This window comes from Terrapene carolina, unplaced genomic scaffold (assembly GCF_002925995.2).
Source record: "Terrapene carolina triunguis isolate 2854851 unplaced genomic scaffold, T_m_triunguis-2.0 Scaffold193, whole genome shotgun sequence".
Lineage (NCBI taxonomy): Eukaryota > Metazoa > Chordata > Testudines > Emydidae > Terrapene > Terrapene triunguis.
This window is the reverse complement of record NW_020664544.1, coordinates 4,149,478-4,170,137: the sequence shown is the minus strand read 5'-3', so window position 1 is coordinate 4,170,137 and position 20,660 is coordinate 4,149,478. Positions and strand designations below refer to the sequence as shown.

Sequence of the window (20,660 nt, the reverse complement as noted above, 5' to 3'; positions counted from 1 at the left end):
AGTTAGCGGCATCTACAGGGTCATCACCCCTCCTGGAATATTACAGCAACCAGAACCAAGTCATCCGCTGGAGCTAGTGAAGGCAACATTCCAGAAGCAAATGGCTCAGTAGGTTACAAACCACAGGAGTCTCTGGTTTTAGGATTTATACCCCCTCTCCCCCCCCCCACCTTGTAATCTGGGTTTTGTGGTCAGGCCTTGCAAAGCGTCTGAAATTGCAATAATCCAGAGAGCGGGATGGAGGACTGAGTATTTGTATTTTAACAAAACAAAACACCTCTTTTTCAGCCCCCATAGAGTCCGACTGGGATGGGTAGCACCCTTTCCAAATGTAATCTTGTTGATGAGCCTAACTGGTTATGGGTTTGCACAGTGCCTAGCACATAGGGGCCCAGAACTGGTTGTGATGTTTGGGTGCTACCACAGTATAAATGTAAGACAATAATAATACTCCTGGGGGAAGATATAACTCACCTAGAGTATTACAATCTGGCCCATAGTGATCCTACAGCTTACATTATATAACGAATCTCTCTTTTTACTCCCAAATCCTGACCAAAACACATACAAGATAAAGAATTTATTTAGTAATGTGGTTTTATTTTTTTTAATGGAGACAAATCAGTTCAGAGAAAACAACAGGCAGCACAGCTGAGTCTAAAGAAGTGATGTGCCTAGTACAGCTGAATAATTTGGGTAGTAAAGGAGGTAAGAAACCCACACAGCATGCAGGTTTCATAGCTGCTTCCTTAGGTTTAGCCCTATTATATCTGCCCAGCTTTGAAACACACTAACACACACAGCCCAGTTTTTCCACTCTGGATTATGCACGTTTTGTAGATGCCAGGATGGAGATTATTATAGGAACACTTTTTTATTAAATGGAGACCCTTAACAGGGAATGCCCCAAACCCCTCTAAATTATATATTTAAACAAAAATAAAAATCGAGAGCCTCGTTGCTCATCATTAGCTAACAATAAACTCCTCCATCCCCAATAGTCTCTTCCTCCAAGTGGAGCTCTGCCACCCAAGTCTGGACACACACTACCTCCCTCCCTGCCTCTTTCTCCCTCAGCTGTAGCCCATTGCAGGATCATCTGTAATCAAATTATGGCCAAAGCAAACCCTCCTTTTGTGTGTGCTACTTGGACAAACCTCAAGGACCGGGAGGAGAAGAAGAAAAGACGAGCAAAGTCTGCAGCCTGTGAGAAGGATCACATTTCAATCCTAGCCAGCTAGGAGCTGCAACAGCTTCACCTTGGCTTCTGGCTATCCACATGTCCTCTTTAATTCTTCCCTAGCTTGCTGCTGACACCAGATAACAAAGCCGAGGGGAGATTCCACTTTCGTGGTCTTGCCCCCAATCCCCATCCCCCTCCACCACGCCCCACACCCACTCCCAGCCCCCCCTCCCTCCCTCCAGCAAGGCAATGGTCCGGAACAAATCAGATAAATGGTCTAATTGAACATTAACATGCAATTCATTAAACGCACAAGCCCAGCGAAAGCCAGACGTGAGAAGCTCGGCTGAGGACTGCTTTACGCGACCTATGGGTACCTGCGCTTACAGACCGGAAGGACAGGCGTGTCAGACCCTATGACACACATCACACATGCATTTCTCAATTAACACTACAAAGGCACATAAACAATATGCAGAGAATAGACACCACCCAGTGCACATCCAATGGGCGTGTCTGGGTGCATCTGAATCATCTACACACATACAGAAGTTTCCATCTTCAAAGCACTGTAATATTATACACACAGGCATAGTGTAACCTCCATGACATCCACATTCATAGTGTGCGGCTGTCCACCCATACCGAGGATGGATACACGACAATTATGTTCTTTATGCCTTATTTTGTAATCAGTGTGTGTCTATATTTTATTTCATGGGCGCTTACATTATCATATTGGTACAGTACTTTGAAGATGTAAACGGATGTATAACTGCAATACACACACACACACATATGGCAGCATGTAGCCTGCAAATACACCTCCATCTACAAACACAACGCAGTGGCCTAGGAGGCCCATTTAATAACGCATAAAAGCCGGCCGTAATCTGTCCCCCATATTAGCACACGGAAGAATAGAGAGCACCCGTCCACACCCACGCACGGCATTGTCAGGTCATGCCACACCCACCCGAAACAGTCTCCGATGATCTCTGCCGCGTCTCTAGATCACATCTACTGGCCTCCCCAGGCCTAGACACACATTGTGGGGTCGTTCCATTGCAGCCAAATTCAGGCACACAAATACCCCCACCCCCTCCATTCCCTGTGCCCCGTGGCGCAGCGTGGGCACATACCGCAGACAATGATTCCCCGGCACGGATCGAAAGGTGCCCAGACAAGAAACCCTCAGCGCCCCCCGACCCACAGTTTCCTTCTTGTCCTTCACCGCTCCGATCTCCCAGCCGGAACCGGGGGGGGGACGGGGACTACCAGGCTCCGGGTCCTCCGCTTGCCTTTCACCCGCCTGACAGCCCAGGCTCCAGGCGGGGAGAGGGGAAAACGGGGGCTCGGAGAGGCTGGCCAGCCTGGCAAAGGTGCGAAGCGGCACCTTTGTCTCCCCCGCGGCTCCTTCTCCGCCTGCCTAAGCGCAGCGCCGCCCCTTCCCAATGCCTTCCTGCATGCATGCAAACCAGCCCCCCTCGCCCCCCCAATCAGAGCCACCGACACCCGCGAGGGGGCAGTGCCCCCGACCCCCGGAGGGGGGGTATTTAAATAGATGGATACATATGGCTCGGTGGGGAATAGGCTGAGGGACCGCATTTAAAGGGACAGGCTCTGCCTCCGGGGAAATCTAGGAAGGAGAAGGGAGCGATTGGTGCCAGCTAAAAAAATTAATAAAAAATCTGGATCCACTCGCCTCCAGGCCGATGGGCGAGGGCCGTTCATCGCCTGGTTGTTCTGCCGGCGTGGGTGTGGATTTGTAGGCAGTGGGATCGGGCCCTAAACCCACAGCGATGAACCGCCTCCCCTAAATAGCTGTCGAAAGCAAGGCAAGGGGGCGTGCGTGTAGGCAGGGGGTCTCCTGGACTTCTGGTATGTCTCCCCCCCGCCTCAGTAAAAGAAATCTGGATTGAGACCGTCCCTGCTGAGATGTCTCCTAAACCGCTCCCATCGCCCCTCTCCCCAAGCCTCAACTGGTGTGAATGGGAACTCAGCCTTTTGTCTGCCTCCCTTCGGGTATTTATATGTTTTAATACCAGCGCATTTTGTTTTATGGTCAAAGGCATTTTCCGCTCGTGCCCCGTGGTTTCTATAGAGACTCCAAGAGCCGGCTGCTGGCTCCTTGCCCGTGACAGAAGCCACACACCTCATTAAGACAGGAGATGAATTTAACAATTGGACCTGGATTCGCGGGCACGCGCGTGTATTTTGGGGTGGGGGTGTTGTTTTCAAATCTGGGACGCGCTTTGGCTTTTTCACAGCCAGGCACCCAAATAGAGGGAGACAAACCCAATAGCTCGCCTTTGCTAGAATGGATAGATTTGCTTTGCGGCGGGGGGTGGCAGGGGGCAGGTCGTGTGTCTACCTATGCCCGCCCCAGGAGAGAGAGGGTGGCATATTTGCTTGGAAAGCAGAAGCTGATTGAAGTAAAAACTCCAGGGCTAGGCACAAAGATGAGCACCGGGCAGAATTTGTAGTGGCGGAAAAACATAATTTGTCTGCAAGGTTCAGTTCCCTCCCCACCCCCCACACGAAAGAAGGCAACATGGAAAGGAAAAACAAAGGGTTTTGCCAACATTTCATCCCGAGTTTGAGACTCTGAGCAGGACGTTTGCAGCGCTAAGTAAAGTGGGGTTACAATCTAGTCCCTCTGGGAAATACATCACCCGTCGATGCAATCAAGTGCAGAGAGATGCAGAAAGTCGCAGATGTCAATGTAATTGCTGCCCCCCCCCGCAGCCCCTTCCTCTTCCCCTTCCCCCTTCCCCGTTACTTTAATATTTACTATAGGAGACGTTCTAGCTGGGGCCCTGAATCGCTGGAGTTTTATTGTTTCTATGGTAACTCCTATACTTGGCGAGGAGCCAGAATATTATTACAACCATCCGAGGTGGAGGGGGGGGGGCTGAATTAAAATCTATTTCTGTGCAAATGAGTTTGTGCGTGACGTCAGTCGGAGGCCAGACTGTTAGGAACACACAGACACAGACACACACACAAACACAGAGAGAGAGAGATTCAGTCCCTTACAAGCCATTCGCTGGGTATTTTTTATTTTATTTTATGTAAAACCCTTGTTGTTGAATTAAAAAACAAAACACCCACCCTCTTGTGGCTAGTCCAAATGAGCTGCTTCTTGACAAGTTCTCCACATGCTGGGCATGGAGGGGATTGATTTGAAAAAATGGAAGCTTATCTACCTATTATAATCCTGACCTGGCGTTAATCTATATCGGATAGAGTGCAGCAAACTCCTCAGAGCAACCTGGGAGAGGGGGTTACCCTTGGGATGGAGAACCATTGTAAAGGAGAGGTGCAGAAGTGTGTACACACACACATGCTGGGAAAAGCGCTTAACGTTCATAAAAGCTGTACACAATACTGTACCAATCAAAGAATCCCCCATCGGTACACAATATATACCTGCAGACCAGTGGCACCGCTATGGGCACCCGCATGGCCCCACAATATGCCAACATTTTTATGGCTGACCTGGAACAACGCTTCCTCAGCTCTCGTCCACTCACGCCCCTTCTCTACCTACGCTACACTGATGACATCTTCATCATCTGGACCCATGGGAAGGAGACCCTGGAAGAACTCCACCATGATTTCAACAGCTTCCACCCCTCCATCAACCTCAGCCTGGACCAATCTACACGGGAGGTCCACTTCCTAGACACCACAGTACAAATAAGCGATGGCCATGTTAACACCACCCTACACCGAAAACCCACCGACCGCTATGCCTACCTTCATGCCTCCAGCTTCCATCCCGGACACACCACACGATCCATCATCTACAGCCAAGCACTGAGGTACAACCGCATCTGCTCCAACGCCTCAGACAGAGACCAACACCTACAAGATCTTCACCAAGCATTCTCAAAACTACGATACCCACACAAGGAAATAAAGAAACAAATCAACAGAGCCAGACGTGTACCCAGAAGCCTCCTGCTACAAGACAGGCCCAAAAAAGAAACCAACAGAACTCCACTGGCCATCACCTACAGTCCTCAGCTTAAACCTCTCCAACGCATCATCAGTGATCTACAACCCATCCTGGACCATGATCCCTCACTTTCACAGACCTTGGGAGGCAGGCCAGTCCTCACTCACAGACAACCCGCCAACCTTAAGCATATTCTCACCAGCAACCACGCACCGCACCATAACAACTCTAACTCAGGAACCAACCCATGCAACAAACCTCAATGCCAACTCTGCCCACATATCTACACCTGCAACACCATCACAGGACCTAACCAGATCAGCTACAACATCACCGGCTCATTCACCTGCACGTCCACCAATGTTATATATGCCATCATGTGCCAGCAATGCCCCTCTGCTATGTACATTGGCCAAACTGGACAGTCACTACGCAAGAGGATAAATGGACACAAGTCAGATACCAGGAATGGCAATATACAAAAACCTGTAGGAGAACACTTCAACCTCCCTGGCCACACAATAGCAGATGTAAAGGTAGCCATCTTACAGCAAAAAAACGTCAGGACCAGACTCCAAAGAGAAACTGCTGAGCTCCAGTTCATTTGTAAATTTGACACCATCAGATCAGGATTAAACAAAGACTGTGAACGGCTATCCAACTACAGAAGCAGTTTCTCCTCCCTTGGTGTTCGCACTTCAACTGCTAGCAGAGCACCTCACCCCCCCTGATTGAACTAACCTCCTTATCTCCATACTGATTTATACCTGCCTCTGGAGATTTCCCTTACTTGCATCTGAAGAAGTGAGGTTCTTACCCACGAAAGCTTATGCTCCCAATACTTCTGTTAGTCTTAAAGGTGCCACAGGACCCTCTGTTGCTTTTTCCATCGGTACAGTGACTGATGAAACTTCAAGGCAAAGGTGCCCTCCCTCAGCCTCAGTAGACAAGCAACAGAGGTGAGACTGTGGGACAAAACTTAAGCACAGAGGTGGGTGTGTCTGAGGGGAAGGGGGGGCCGAGGAGAAATTGGGAGTATCCTGCTCTAGGTAGTGGCTAAAGCCACCACTCCCTGGTTTGGCACCCAGCATTAGCGCCTGCCCGCTGGGAAGCATTTGTGGGGTGGTTTGCAAACAAGCCAACACCACAATAGATGCGGGTCAGAAAGAGACACGCGGGTTTTTTGGAAACGCCCGTTCTGCTCTCTGGACTGGATTGGGTCATTTCCCCCCCCCGCTCCCCCACAAACACACCTTTCTCCCAGCCCCATTTCCCTTTGTAGATTCCCAAGGCAAAAGCACGGATCACACCCCTTTGGGGTCCTCTTGGCTTGTTTGCTTCCATCCCCCCCCCCGCACACACACCCACCCCTTGATTACACTTAATAGCAGAACATCTCCCTCCCCCCGGCCCCTTCAAGCCTCAGCATCATCAAGGTAGCTCTCCAGAGTGAAGTGCCCCCCCAGACCCCTTTACAAGTCGCAGGTGACGTTGGGGCTGCTGATAGGCTCCCTGTGCGCTGGTTTCTATAGTTACCTGCAGGGTAACAGCTGGCAAGATGCCAACACCAACAGCCAAGCGAAGGGGGGGGAGCTTTGGCCTGCTTGGTGCACCTGAAATCCAATCCCCCTCCAGTGACTTGGGCTCTCGCCGGGCAATGAGTTCTGCAGGTCCCCTGCTCCCTGCAAGACTCTTGTATTTTGTATGTTATCCTTCCAGTCTAGCAAATGGCGTCATGGGTCTCTAAAGGAGAGGGGAAGGTGGAGGGGAGGGGGAGCCCGAGACGCCAGCAAAAACCGGCTTTAGTAAAACGGACGATAATCAGCATGATTTCATGACTCAGAATGGGGGCTGGCGCTAGTCTCCTTTTAAAACACCCCCGCCCCCCCCAAAAAAAACACCCTCCACCGCCCTGACCTTTTCCCCACCCCCACCCCCAGAAAATAAATAAACTCAATCCTCCTCCACTCCCGGCATCCATCCACCCCCCACCTCCCTCCCTGTCTATGCCCCCCTTAAAAAAAAACCTATTTAAACAGCTCGGATGCATCTTTCCCCTTCTACACCAAACCAAGAGTTGATTACCTTTAAACTGGCCCCTTTGGGCTTAATTCTGCAGAGGCACCCTGCTCCCTTTAAAATATTAACTCCTTAGGGACTTGAAAGAGGATGGTCTGTGATGGAACTGGGAGATTAGCGATCTGCTTCCTCCCCCCACTCCCGCTCTGGTAATGACCTTGGGCAAGGTGCCTTCCTTCTCTGCTGCCTCAGTTTCCCCCCCATCTGCGAAATTAGAGGAATGATGCCTTCCCCCACCTGGCAGGGCTGCTGCAAACCTTGAGTCATTTCACATTTGTAATGGGCTCCTCCTTGATCCTCTGGTGGAAAGCGTTAAAGCAAAGTGGAGCGCGTTGCTTTATTGTTTGATTAAACGGCATCGGGGTTGGAATTGTTGGAGGTGTCTCTCCCTCCAGGACACAGTCACCAGAAATCCAAACCGATACCCCACTCCTTCGCAGAACACCCAGGAGTCACCACTTCTCCTCCTGCTACCTTCCCTAACAGTTTAGCTAGTTTCGCCATCTCTTGGGCAAGTTTTCTGAGCCGAAAGATCCAGATCTTTCCAACTCCTGACTCCACGGGTGTGGGCAGGAAAACAATATATCGATTGGCAATATCAGAGAGGCACCATTTATCACCAGACAAGATATGCACAACTGGTTATGCGGGCTCCCAAACGCTCATTAGAAAATAATAATAAATAATAATAATTAATGTCATATATATATATATATATATTTGCAAAATAGACACGCTTGCATTTCACAAAGAGACTCCCGCGACGTGTTGGGTTAATGTAGCCTTTGCTAGCAGGTACAGTAGGCATCAGATCCCGACAACAGGAAATTCTCCTTTCGGGTTGGCAAAGTACAGTGGGAGCGAGCGAGAAGAGGGTTTACACAAAGCAAGAGGGCACGTGACCTCAGATGTGGGTCTGGATTTAAAATCTCGACAAGGCTCCAGAACCAGATCAATCGCCCTTTCCCCCCCCCCCCCTCTCTCTCTCTCTCAGCCTCCCTCAGTCTGTGCCTAGGACACGTTATCTTTCCGGATCACCAAAGTTTTCTCTTGCTATTACCAAACAATTTTTGCTTTGTTGCCGTTGCCTCGCAAGAAGGCGATAGCAGGTCTGCAGTGCAACCACCCCAGTTTGAAAGGGATGAGAAAAACATATTAAAAGCAGACAACAATTCCGAGACACAGATTATTCCTCCCATGGAAATAAATTATTTTGCATGTTGATTTCCTGCAAAACGCTGTGGGTTGTGCATCTTGCTATTATACACACACTTATATCCTGCTGAAAAGTTTCCACACTCTCTATGAACAGAAGACATGACACATATTTTTCAATTTTTAAAACAGATTTGGAGGGTGAGGGGAAGAATGAATTGTTCTGATCTTTTACCCTGACATTTGATTTGGTTTTAGAAGAAGATGCATCAGAGCTTTTAAAATGTAGAGAGGAAGCTCAAATCCTCCCAAGAAAATACAAGTTAAGAATCTCAAAAATGCTTGGAGATTTGGGGTGCTTTAATTTTGGGGGTGTCCCAGCACTTTCTGAATATCAGACCCTTTTAAAGTATCTCAAGTCAGGCACCCAAAACCACTTGAAAATCTCAGTTAAAGTCAGTGTAGAGTCAAGAAGTCTTCACACGACCAGGGACTTTTGGAGTGAACAGCCTCCTAATTTCTTTTTTTCTAAAAAACCCAAAACTTTTTGCCAAAAGGCCAGAGTCCATTCTGCAGTATCCCTAAAAATGCAACGTCTAAACCCCTTTCTCTCTGTCTGCCCCTCAGGTCAGAGTCTATATATTTCAAGATCCTTCATTCCCCCTGTGTCAAATCAGAAATGATGTTCTCTGGGGCTTTCCCCCTCAGATAAATAATAGCAACAACAACGACCATTAATTAATTAATTAACAAACCAGAAGACTCCAGTCTGAGATGGTTTTCACATGTGAGAGGGGCGCCTGGAACCTTTAGAACTAGTCCGACCTCCATAACATAGGAGTTGAAATTAGATAGATCTTTGCCTCTGGACCTACCAGTGACCCGTGAACCAACTTCTCAATGTTAAGGGCAGCTTTAAGGTATTCCCCCTTCCCCCACGATGGGGTCATTCAGAGAATTAAGCAGACGCGGGTGCGGCCCCCTTCCTCAAAACCAGGAAAATATTTGTACAGATGTAACCAAAACATTGGTAGCTGATCTTTTCTCTCCCTCCCTCTCTCTCTCTCTCTCACACACACACCCCTCCCAAATTCACTGCAACTGTAGACAATTTTTATCTCCTATGGAAACATTCAAGACAGCATCTGACCATGAATGCAGCTTTATGCAGGCGAAGAGAAGCCTTTCCACAGACGGGCCCCAAAACTGGATTTGAGGAGGGGGGGGAGGGAGAGGAAACAGTGAGTAATTGAGTGGAAAAGCCAGTCAGGGCAGCATTAGCCTGCTAGTCCTTCTTGCTTTCTCGGAGCTATAAATAAAAAATAAACCAAGTACCCCTACGCAGCTGAACAGAACACTCCATGGTAGGTTAACCATCCCTTGTCCTTCAGGGCGAATGGAGGGGCAGTTAGTACTTAGCAATTATATACAAAGGGCCGGATTCTGCTCTAATTTACCCATGTCTCAACGCAGAGCCAGTCAATGAAGTTGCTAGAGATTTGGAGGAATAGAATTGAGCTTTTCTATATTTCAGGGAACAGGCGGCAGCTCAGAAACCCCTGATATTAGAGTGTCCATGTATCTGGATAATTAGTGTTTGTCCATAACATGCAAAAGTTAAGACTTAAGAGCAGCTGTGGAAATGCTGTCAGAAAACCCCAGTGGTGAATTCTAAGGCAGCAGGGAACTTTGTCAGAACCAGCGAGCCCCATTCTCCACCATGTCCTCAGACAAAACTTCGATTGACTTCTCCAGCTTAGCCCAAATAGGATCGGGCCCCCTCACTATGGCTTTTTAAAATGCTGTTTGGGGGTTGTTTTATTCTTCATATTTTTTCTCTAAAGTTCTTCCAAGGAATTTGTATTAAAAAATCCAAGAGATCAAACTGGATCTTTTTTGCAGCCCTTGAGCTTAGCGGTTGAAGGGAGGAGGTGTCATTTTCCTTTTCTTTCTTTTACTTTTTCCCCCTTTTCCCTTTTAAGTGCTTAATTTACTCAACAGAGCCGAACAGGACAGAATCAATAAAAAAATCTCATCTGACTGCTGCCGGTTTCTCCAGCCCCAGAAGAGGACTTGCTACAGAATCTAGCCCTGCCAGAAACAGTTGTGGGAATCCAGGGCAACATGTATTTGTTAGTAATTAAGTATTTTTCCAGTGAAAAACCCTTGGCATCACATCTGTTGGTGACAAGCATATTGGCTGCAACAGTCTGGAGAGGTTTGGAGGCTGAGTTGTGTTAGACACCACAATCAATGACGTGACAGCAAATTCCCACAGTCCATCTGCCTGTGTAAATCACTGGCATGCAGAGAAGTGGTGCCAAATTTTCAAAAGAGGTGATGAGGGGTCCTGATTTTCAAGTGCTCAGCACCAGATTTTCCAAAGAGCCCAGCTCAACTTTAGGCATGTTAATAAAGGCAAGATTTTCAAAAACAACAACAAAAGTGGGGGGGGAGGTCCAGCACCCAGCATGACAATTTGGCCGCTTATTTTGGTGCCTCCATGAGAGTAGAGTTCTTTTGAAAATCTGGCGCAGAGCGCTCAGTCCAGGCTAGTAGTGCAGTGAGGGTAGATACAGGTATCTGGAGTAAACTCGCTTTTTATTTTGGAAGACATGGACGGGGAGGAAGTGATGCTCCAATGGAAGACGATGGCAAAGCTCTGCTCTGCGCTTCAGTGGTAGCAGGGAACCACCCCTCTTAGTGCTCTCAGCTGCTCAATCTCTCCCCAGTGGGCGGCTGTCACTTTTCAATCCATTTTTAGCGGTGGGCTAGCTTTTCGTGGGTTTCACGGGGAGGTTCCTAGTCCGGGAGAACTTTTCTCATGATGATCGTTTAAAAATGAAGCGCCTCCGTGGAGGTAAAAAGGAATTTGGAATTTCCAGGTCTGATCTTGGCTTATTTGTGATATGATGTTATGTGTTGGTTTTGTCTTTCCACGCAGCATAGTTAATCATTATTAACAGACCAGGAGGTCTGAAGGCAGGAGTCGGCTAGGCCTGGGAATGAAAGCACCACCCTCGTGGGACTGTTCCAGCCACTGGGCCTTGAGAATTAGAGACACTTTACGGGTTCTTTTGTTGAAATTGTTCCCAATACACATTGGAAAGGGGCGATTGGGGACAGGGTTTCAGGTGTGTGGTTGGCCAGCATACGAGAGGAGGAGCGCAAGGGAAGGTGAGTCTATATTCCCAGATGGCAATTCGCACCACCCGAAGGCAGGGGAAGGTGGTCTAGGCACATCAACCCAAGGGGTGAATCTCACATTCCCGGGAGATCTTTCCCCCTGCTCCCAAGCTCGCCGGGGCAGCGGTTCGCCCCTCCCAGCCGTTGCAGAGAAAGGAGACCGAATCTGCGGGGAGCAGGAGGACATTTCAAAGCCCCCCATAACTTCTAGACAGCTGTCACCCCCTCCTTCCTCTCTGCCCCAGCTCAGAAATAACCCCCATGTCCCTCCGTTTGCATGTCATTCTAAAACTTGTCCAGGAAGCCGGGAAGCCCTCCTCCAAGACAGGAGGAATCCCCCAGACACAAGACACACACTCACACAACACCTCAAGCTGCGAATCGGCGCTCACTGCGCAAGATCAGCCTTGCGAACAACCAACCGAGGTGCAAACCTGCTGTTCGCAAAGAAGCGGAGCTCGCTGGCTCATACATGCTCTCTCTTCCCTACCCCCCCAGCCCCCACGCAGGGAGATCGCAGGGACTTGTCGGTACATGTAAACAAAGGGATCGATCGCCGGGACAAAACGCGACTAGGTCTTGGTTTGTGGAAGTTTATATCCTCCTGCACCACCCCCTCTCCCCACTCCAGTGTGCGCAAGGGGGTGAAGGGAGGTTCCCAGGTCTGTATGGAGCCATCCTGGGTCCTAAGACAACCCTCGAACCCACGCGAGAAAAGCCCCGTGGGTTGTCCTCTCCGCAGAGGAAGCACAAATACACCGACACCTCCCCGGCCACTAGAAACGGTCCCAACGTTCTCCAATGGAACGGGGTTCCTTCCATTCACAAGTTGGATCCATCCCGCCTAAAGACCAGCCACGCGAGCACGACTCCTGGGACACTCTGCAAAGAATGGCGAACCTAGAACTCAGGGCTCCGATTTCCAAGGGCAAAACCAGTCCATTCCCCTCAAGAATTGGCTCACTACTACCAAAGCTTCCTCGACACGAGATTTCTCCCCTTCCTACCTCATCAATATCAAACAGAACATCAATCCCCTTTGCAGTGATTTTTTTTTTCTTGGTTACACAAGGGTTATTTCATGCATCTTTTTCTCCGAACAAAGCAGGCTTTGTGCGCAGACGCTCCATAATAATGATGATAATACAATCTGGGGTGAGGGAGGAATATTTCCAACACACAGCTCTATGGAAGAGGTGATGGCTAAACTGGAGAAGGAGAAAGGGACCTCCATAATTATAAACCTTCCCTCTATCCCACACATTCCCCTCCCAAAAACCTTCCCTCTATCCCACACATTCCCCTCCCCTCCAGAAAGAGTTCCATAGACAAAGAGAAAGTAACTCTTTAATGGGAAGGGGAATATAGATAAATGTATCCATACACAAGAACTCCCTCCTTGAATTCTGGAGGGAAAGGTATAGCAAGAGAGGCTTTTTCTCTTTGAATCTTGGAGGGGTTGGGAATTCTTTATTTTATTTGTTTATTTATTCTGTCCCAAAGTAAGAAGAATGCCCCCCTTTAATGAAAAAAGGCGAAATGGAAAAAGGGGGGGAGGGAGAGCCACTTTCCTGCCACCCCCCCCCCCCCCCAAGCCGAGCTGTGGGCTCATTTTGATATTCTATTGCAATCTATTATTCATCAGGCATGGAGGGGCGATCCGCGCTAATTAGCTGCGAGGTGTCCACACGTAGTTGGGGAGGGAGAAAGACAGAAAAGAAAAAAAGACCCTGACGGGATCTAAATGGGTTTTTGTTTGTTTGTTTGCTTGCGGGGGTCGCGGGTGAGATGAATTGCAAAGTGGATTGTAATTCCTACCTCTCCTTTCTCTCTTTCTGATGTAGGAAACTGAGCCCCATTCAGATCGCTTCGTTGGACTTCCATATTGATTCGCAAAACATCGCGACAATTAAAACCAAATGAAAGATGCCCCCCCCCAGCAGCTCCCCTTGACTCTGTTGCAACGACTTCACGCCCACCCCCTCCCCCACGAGGGTCTCCTGGCAAACCCCTGGTGGCCACCTCTATTTTATTTTGGAGCGGTGGGGGTGGCACATTATTTTGCTTTCTATGTATTTGTTTTCACACGAGCGGATGGGACCCAGATGACTTCGGGAATGACAGAATAACAAGGACCCCCTTCCTCTCCACACACACACACACACACACCCCTCTTCTCTCTGTCGGTCCCCTCTGGGGTTGGATCCCAGACCCTGGAATCCCCACCCAGCCCGAGGGGGGCGCATCGGCACAGTACAATCTCTGTCTCGTAAACTTGGGGGCCTTCCCCACACACACACACACAAAACCTTCCCCACATTCATTTTCTGTCCAACCGTGGAGAAACCGCGCCATATTGCTCTAACATCTCAGTTCCTAAGACACCCCCCCCCCAGCCACCCACGTCCATGCGCCCTTGGGCATGTCTTGCGCGCCCCTTGCCCTTTGCGCGCCTACAATGTGGCGATCCCCGGGGTGGGGTAGTTCCTGGGGGCTCTTGGGGGAGGGGGTCGGGCTTGGCAGGGTGCTGTCAAAGCCGGTTCCCTCTCCCCAGACCCCCGTCTCCCTTGCCCCCCACACAGCGGGGCAGCCCCCGCCCAGCTGCCAGCCTCCCTGCGTTGGGGCCAAAGAAAAAAAAGGGGGGGGGAAGAGAAGGGATCCAAAAAGTTAGGCGTGCCAACTGGAGAGCGAGAAGGAGGCGAGATCAGCGGCCGCTGCCAAGAGCCAGCCGCCGGAGGAAGAAGCCAAGCGAGCGGGCACGGGGGAGCAGACACCCTCCCCGGCTGGGGGAGAGAGTGGAGAGGTTGGGGGAGGAGGGGGGGTGAACTGCCATGTCTGGGGCGGGGAAGGGATCTCATGCAAATTCCCCCACCCCGACCCTGCCAGAAAACCAGCAGCAGCACAAAGAGAAAGATAGGAAGCCAGGCAGGAGATGGATAGCAAATAAACCGATCGGCCATCTTGAAAGCAGAGAGAGAGAGAGAGAGAGAGAGCGGAAAAATAGAAAAGGAAGGAAGAAAAACCAACCCCCGAAAGACAGAGGATGTCACAGAAGCCGAGGCAGGGAGCTTGCAGCATGGCCCGCAGACTCGAGTCCTTCCCTGGAGGGGGGCGGGAGGGAGAGATCTATTCCCTCCCCCTCCACCCCCCAACACCCCACAGGGCAAAAGGGATTGTAGGGGGAGGTGCGTCCCTACCTGATCCCGGATCTTTTCAGGGGGGGGACGAGCAGGGTTGGGAAAACAGCGAGCTCCCCCAAGCCCCCCCTTTCTTTCCTTTCCTTTTTTTTTTTTTCCAAAGCGGCGGAGCTGGAAGAAACGCCGCTGTGTAGCTGCTGATGGGATCCGTTAGGGGGGGGGGGGGGCACAAAATGGCTTTTTTTTCCTTCCAGACAAGAGCTTGGCCCCGCCCCCTTTTGCCTCACGTGATCTCATTCCTTTAGGGTGTTTGCAAAGGGGCTGAGGTGCAAGGGGGGGGAGACAAAAACTGAGATTTGTTTCCCCCCCCCCTTAGGCATCCACCCCCCGGAGCATCCTGACAATACACAACCGGCAGCATCCGCCGAGGCAAACCCCAGCCCAGATACCCAGCCGCAGTCGTGAAACCTGGGAAAGCTACGAAACATGAGGTTCCAATCGGAACAAAAGCAGCTACGCTTTTCCCTCCATGGGGGGGGGGGGGAAGAGGGGCAGGGGGCTGGCAATCAATCGGAATCATAAGCGGGAAGAAATCGGTGGGAGGGAGGGGTCGCTGATGAGACCCGGCCCTTCTGCTCCCGGATTTTGCCGTTCATGTCTGGGGAAGGTGAAAAAAAAATAGCAGATAATCTAGTGTCATAGCAAGTTATGTTCTGTTTCGTTACAATCTCGAAGCAAACGATTTTTTTTTTTTTTTGCACAAGGAAAAATATATGCGTGTGTGTATATATATTTCTCCCCCTGGCTCTCCGCTTTGTATCCATTCACAGACCAGCCAGGCATTGCTTAGAGTACACCATGAAGGGAAATAGATTTAAAAGGCGGTGACATATCCTAGAAGGCAGAGACACAGGGATATTCCAGATTGTCCAGTTCTGCACACACACCCCGCACGTCTTTATTCTCCCTCCCAGACGACTGTTGCGGTCTCTCTTAAAACAAGAAACAGGCTCACGAATAAAAAGAATCAACTCAAATAAAGCAAAGGAGCCAGGGATGAAATGAGACAATTTGAGGGATTTGTTGTGAAGGGACGTGGCTTGATTCTCGCCCCCCTCCCCCCGAACATTTTGATTCAAACCCAACGCATTAAGTTCCAAGCACAAAGACCCGCTGTCGGCAACTTCGTGTGATTTCTTTGGAGACGATCTCCGCTGAAGTTTGGGAAAGTCCAGCCTTCAGAGACAAATAACCCGTCTCCTTCCCTGCATTTGTTTTTAAACCACAGAGGCAGGACTTTAGATTTTCTCCTCCCCCCGTGCCCCTTTTCACTGTTACCCTTTATAATTCTTACTACCATGCGACCATCCCTGTGTTCGATACCAGATTTTCAAATATTCCCATTCGCTTCGTTTTGTTAGATCTGCCTCGTGGTGGGTTTTCTAAAGACCTTTCCACTCCTTTACTTCTCCTTTCATTTTCTCCTTTGCCAAAGGGGGAGCGGGTTATCCAAGGGGAAGCAGGACTTCGACTTGCCTTGTCAATTTCATTCCCATCCCTGTTTGCGCCCCAAGCCGTCGGGGTCAGTTTTAGCCTTGTTCTCTACCTCGTGTCTTCATTGACAGGAGTGCGAAGGGACTGTACACGTGGTGGGGGTTTAAATGAAGGCGTGAGGCGAAGGGCAGAACTGAATCAAGCTCTAGAATTACACACACTCACAAAGATGTATACACATAACACGTGTCGACGATATGTATTTAAAAACGCAAACCTTAAGTGCCTATGATGACCAGGATACCCCTTTCAGCCTATTGTCTTGCTACATTTTTATGTGATTCCCACTGCATCAAAAAGTATCACTTGTCCCTGTTTATTGGCTCTAGACTTCCCAGGGTTATTTGCCGCTCCTTGTCAGTTACTCCTGTGCTGTCAGATGGGGTGTTTGGTTTTCGATCTTAAACCAGAAGGCGTCATCGGTTTCTATTTTGCAGCTGTAATCAGCGGAAGTTTGCTGTGAGGAGGCGCCAAATGCTGGCGAAGTGTATTTCTGGGCCTTGCGGTAACTTTATCTTGCCTCTTAAAACCTCAAAAGTTCTCTCTGTTGTTCCCTTTTTTTTTCATGTGAGCAGCCAGGTTTTCTTTACGTCAACAGCTGTTGCTGATGTTGCTCTGGATCGAGTCTCTTCTACACTTCAAGGTGCTCTCAGACGGGAGAAGACTTTAAAAAAGAAACGCAGCCAACAGAGAAAAAAAATAGTGGGAGGAAGGAAAAATTGATTCGTTCAGGGGAATATATTTCCACGAGGCAATGAAGCCACACGCATGAAGTGATTGCAATCAGCAGGGACCTCTTTTGGCTAAGTGGACACTGTCCAAAAGCAAAGATTCAGAAAATAAAGTCTTACCCCCCCCCCCAAACTCCTCTCCCCACGACGCCTAAACAAGAAATTGACACGAGAACATTTTAACATTTTACGATCTGGAAAGTTTTTGTTGGCAAAATTAGAACGACACGTCCCAATTGACTGCAGAATCTAGCACCAGAATCTAGCATTGTGTCCTTTTCCTGAACATATTCTGGACGAGAAAGTACTTCAGAATAAAACTCATATTTTTTTAATTAAGGTCACTTCCATAACAAAGGATTTTTTTTCTGGTTGGCCAAAACCACCAGTTTAGTAACTTGCATCTGATTATACATTGGTTGCTAACTCTTTAATAAGCTTTATAATATAAAAGTAACTGGTTCACATCTATTTTATTTTATTCTCTGGTGTTTTTACTTATGACAGAGAGAAATACTATGCCGAGGCAACAATTATATCAAAACAGTATCCAAACTACTTTAGCCCACAGCTTCTACTTTCTTACTCTTGAAAAGGGGGGAAATATAATGCATTTGTCAAATTAGCCCCGCGTACAGATAATCATGGCATGGCACCTGATTAGTGGGATGGATTTTTTTAGGATCTTTGTAAAGGAATTTACATATTGACGTCACATGCGTTTAGGGAGAGGACGAGCAAGCTAGTGCCAGCATAAATATGACATTTTAATAAGCAGGCTAAAGGAAAATCAATTGCAGGGGTTCTCAAACTGGGGGTCGTGACCCTCCCAGGGGGTCGCGAGCTGTCAGCCTCCACCCAAAACCCCGCTTCACCTCCGGCATTTATAATAGTGTTAAATGTTTTAAAAAGTGTTTTTAATTTATAAGGGGGGTCGCCCTCCGAGGCTTGCTGTGTGAAAGGGGTCACCAGTACAAAAGTTTGAGAACCACTGGTCTACTGTGATCAGAACTCTGTGTCAGATCTGTAGTATACACTGTTCATTCCTCTCATTTGATTTCTAAAACTTACCATTGCTTTGCAGATCTGGTCGTTAGATTCAGCTGTGTTATCATTTAAGCTCTGATGGGTGACCTAAAGGCAAGGGTATCGGGGGGTAGCCGTATTAGTCTGTATCCACAAAAACTGGACTCCTTGTTGATTTTCTAAAGGAAAGGTGCTTTTTCCCTCTCGTCAGTTTTCTCTTGCATTTGTCTATCTAATGAGACCAACAAGCCAATGTATTTCTCTCTCGCCGTTTATATATACATGTGCAGCTCACTACAGAAGAGAACACTTGTTGTTGTTTTTTTGGTCACAGGACTGCAGAAAGTTAGCGTCCCCCCAATAAACAGAGACACTGTCGGTTATTTTTTTTTTAGCATTAATCTCTTGTGGGATTGAAAAAAACAAGGTAAGCAACAGACTGGCGTCTGCTGTAAGCAGCTTTGATGATTGTCATTAGTATGTGGGGGAGAGAGAGGAAAATCATGTTCGTCTCTAGGGGTTGCCAGAATAGAAACTTGCGGAGAAAGCTACAGATCTCGTCATGTTCACTTTCTCGGCTGTATCCACAGGATGCATTATTGGGGTGGAGTCTTTCTCTCTCTCTCTTTTTTTTTGGGGGGGGGGGCGGTTCTCCACACAGTGGGAGCTGCGCATTTAATGGATGCTTCTTTAATACATTGACTCTCTGGGTGTGTCTTTACCGTTTCATGAAACGCAGAATCCTTCTTCTAGCTCGTGTTTTGTCTCACAGCCGCGTCCCCAGACGCACGCCCATGCTCTACTGGCAAACGCGCCCTTGACTTCGAAATCTGTGCCGGTTTCATTACCGGGCTCCAGAGACCCTGCAAATACAACCCCACCACGCCTTGGGATCACTGGCCTTGCCTGCCACGTGCGTGGTCCACGTGCAAGCGGCTTGGAGTACCCACCTGACCTGCATGCAAAGCCAGCCCTTACTGGCATTTAAAGCCACAGCAGCTCCCGCGGATATTGGCTCTCTCGGAACAGATCGAGTGGTAACTTTGGATCATGCCTCCTTGAGTCCATAGACACACATTACACAACACGCTCTCTCCCTCCCCACACACACACAGAGGCTGCTTGTTGGCGCGACGGTCTGTAGATATAAAATAAAGGCAATAAAACTCTAACTGTATGATTTATTGTTCACAGCCTGCCCGGGCTACAGAAAACTGTTTCCTTTTGCCTCGCTGGATGGTTCCTTGAGAGCTCTGGCCAAAGCTGTGTCTGGGGGGTTTTTATTATGATTATATATAGACGTGAGGCTCTGGGTCTTCCTCATCCGTTGTTGCCTGTCTAGACTCACCCCTCCGTCCCCATCAATGCCTGCTGGGGAAAGGGAGGAGGCTCCGGGAGGTCTTAGCAGAGTCAACTCTCGAGTCCAGGGAAATAGCTGGCGTGGGATGGAGTCACGCGTGTATGTCGGGGAGGGGGTTGTAATTCGGAGGCTCCATGGGATTCAGTCGGGCTCCGCTTACCATGAAATACCTTGATTGGCCATTATCTCAATTAGCAGCCCCGCCACAATTAGCAAAACATAACACGGTATTTAACTGGGCTTTAGGGCGTTCGCTTCCTTCCAAGCACAAACTGCGGTGGCCGATTGGCGTTCGGGTGCGGGATCCCCGCTGCGGATGGGGAACCGAATGGAAATCGGTTCCAAGGAAAGACCCAGAGAAGGCTTAGGAAGCGAAGCGGGCTCTGCAGTCGGTGTCCATCTCCTTAGTCTGCGGGAGGCGCCAGGCTTGGGGCAGACCCATCTCCAAGAGACCCAAACTACCCTGCACGTGTTGCAGGTTGATTTCAAACAACACCGTTTTTAGGACGGGGGAGTAGGCACCCCATGTGCTGCACAGCTAGTGTAAAAGGGCATAACATTTTTTTTCTGACCCACTGAGGATCTAACCAAAGGTAGCTTTGCATGTTTGTAGTGAATCTCTCTCTCTCTCCATCCCCATCCACCCCCATCTATCTTTCTTTCTTTTCTTTCCTAACATCGCTAAATGTATTCATTTCCCCTCATGTGGCAACTGTCTATTCTCGCTCGCTCTCATAGATTAAATTACATCCATAGAGTATAAATCGCTCGGGATAAACTATCTTTTCAAAGGGAGATTGGTAAGCGGGGTGAGTTCAGACTGCACCAGAGCCAGTCAGAGGCAGCAGACTCTGCCGGTTCCCCTCCTGCTCTCTGGGGTGCCGGGAGCCCAGAATCCTGGGGGCGTTGGTCAGCAACGCGAGTCGCTTTTTAATACTTTGGAGAGGCGCTAAGATCCCCAGATATCTCATCTTCCCCCGCCACACACAGAGACCCTGGGCACAGGAAAGAAGCCAAGAACTAAGGTTTTAGTTTCGGTCCCGCTGTCCACGTAATTTCTCCCCAGTTTGAGGAGCTGGTGCCCTGAGAGGGGAAACTGCACGTAAAGCGACTCTGCGATGTCTTCCTCCAGGGAGAGGTGCTGGGATGCGATGCAAGGGGGGGGGGGAGTGGGGGGGGGGGGGGAGAGAGAGAGAGCGAGATCTGCAAAAGGCATTTGGCCAGATGTCCGCGAAGAGAAGCAGGAGCTGCGGAACAAAGTGGTGGTTGGTTGCCCCCAACCAAC

The 20,660-nt window shown here is 49.2% G+C and overlaps 1 protein-coding gene across 2 annotated transcripts in view; it reads right to left on the bottom strand.

Annotated features, from left to right (window-relative positions):
- The window catches only part of PCGF2 (polycomb group ring finger 2), a 32,064-nt gene extending 17,243 nt beyond the window's left edge, over nucleotides 1-14,821 (bottom strand). For both annotated transcript variants that reach the window (XM_026654822.2, XM_026654821.2), the window contains exon 1: nucleotides 14,765-14,821. The gene's annotated coding sequence lies outside the window, so the exon portion shown is untranslated. The remainder of the gene's footprint in view (nucleotides 1-14,764) is intronic.
- Between the last annotated feature and the right edge of the window lie 5,839 nt (nucleotides 14,822-20,660).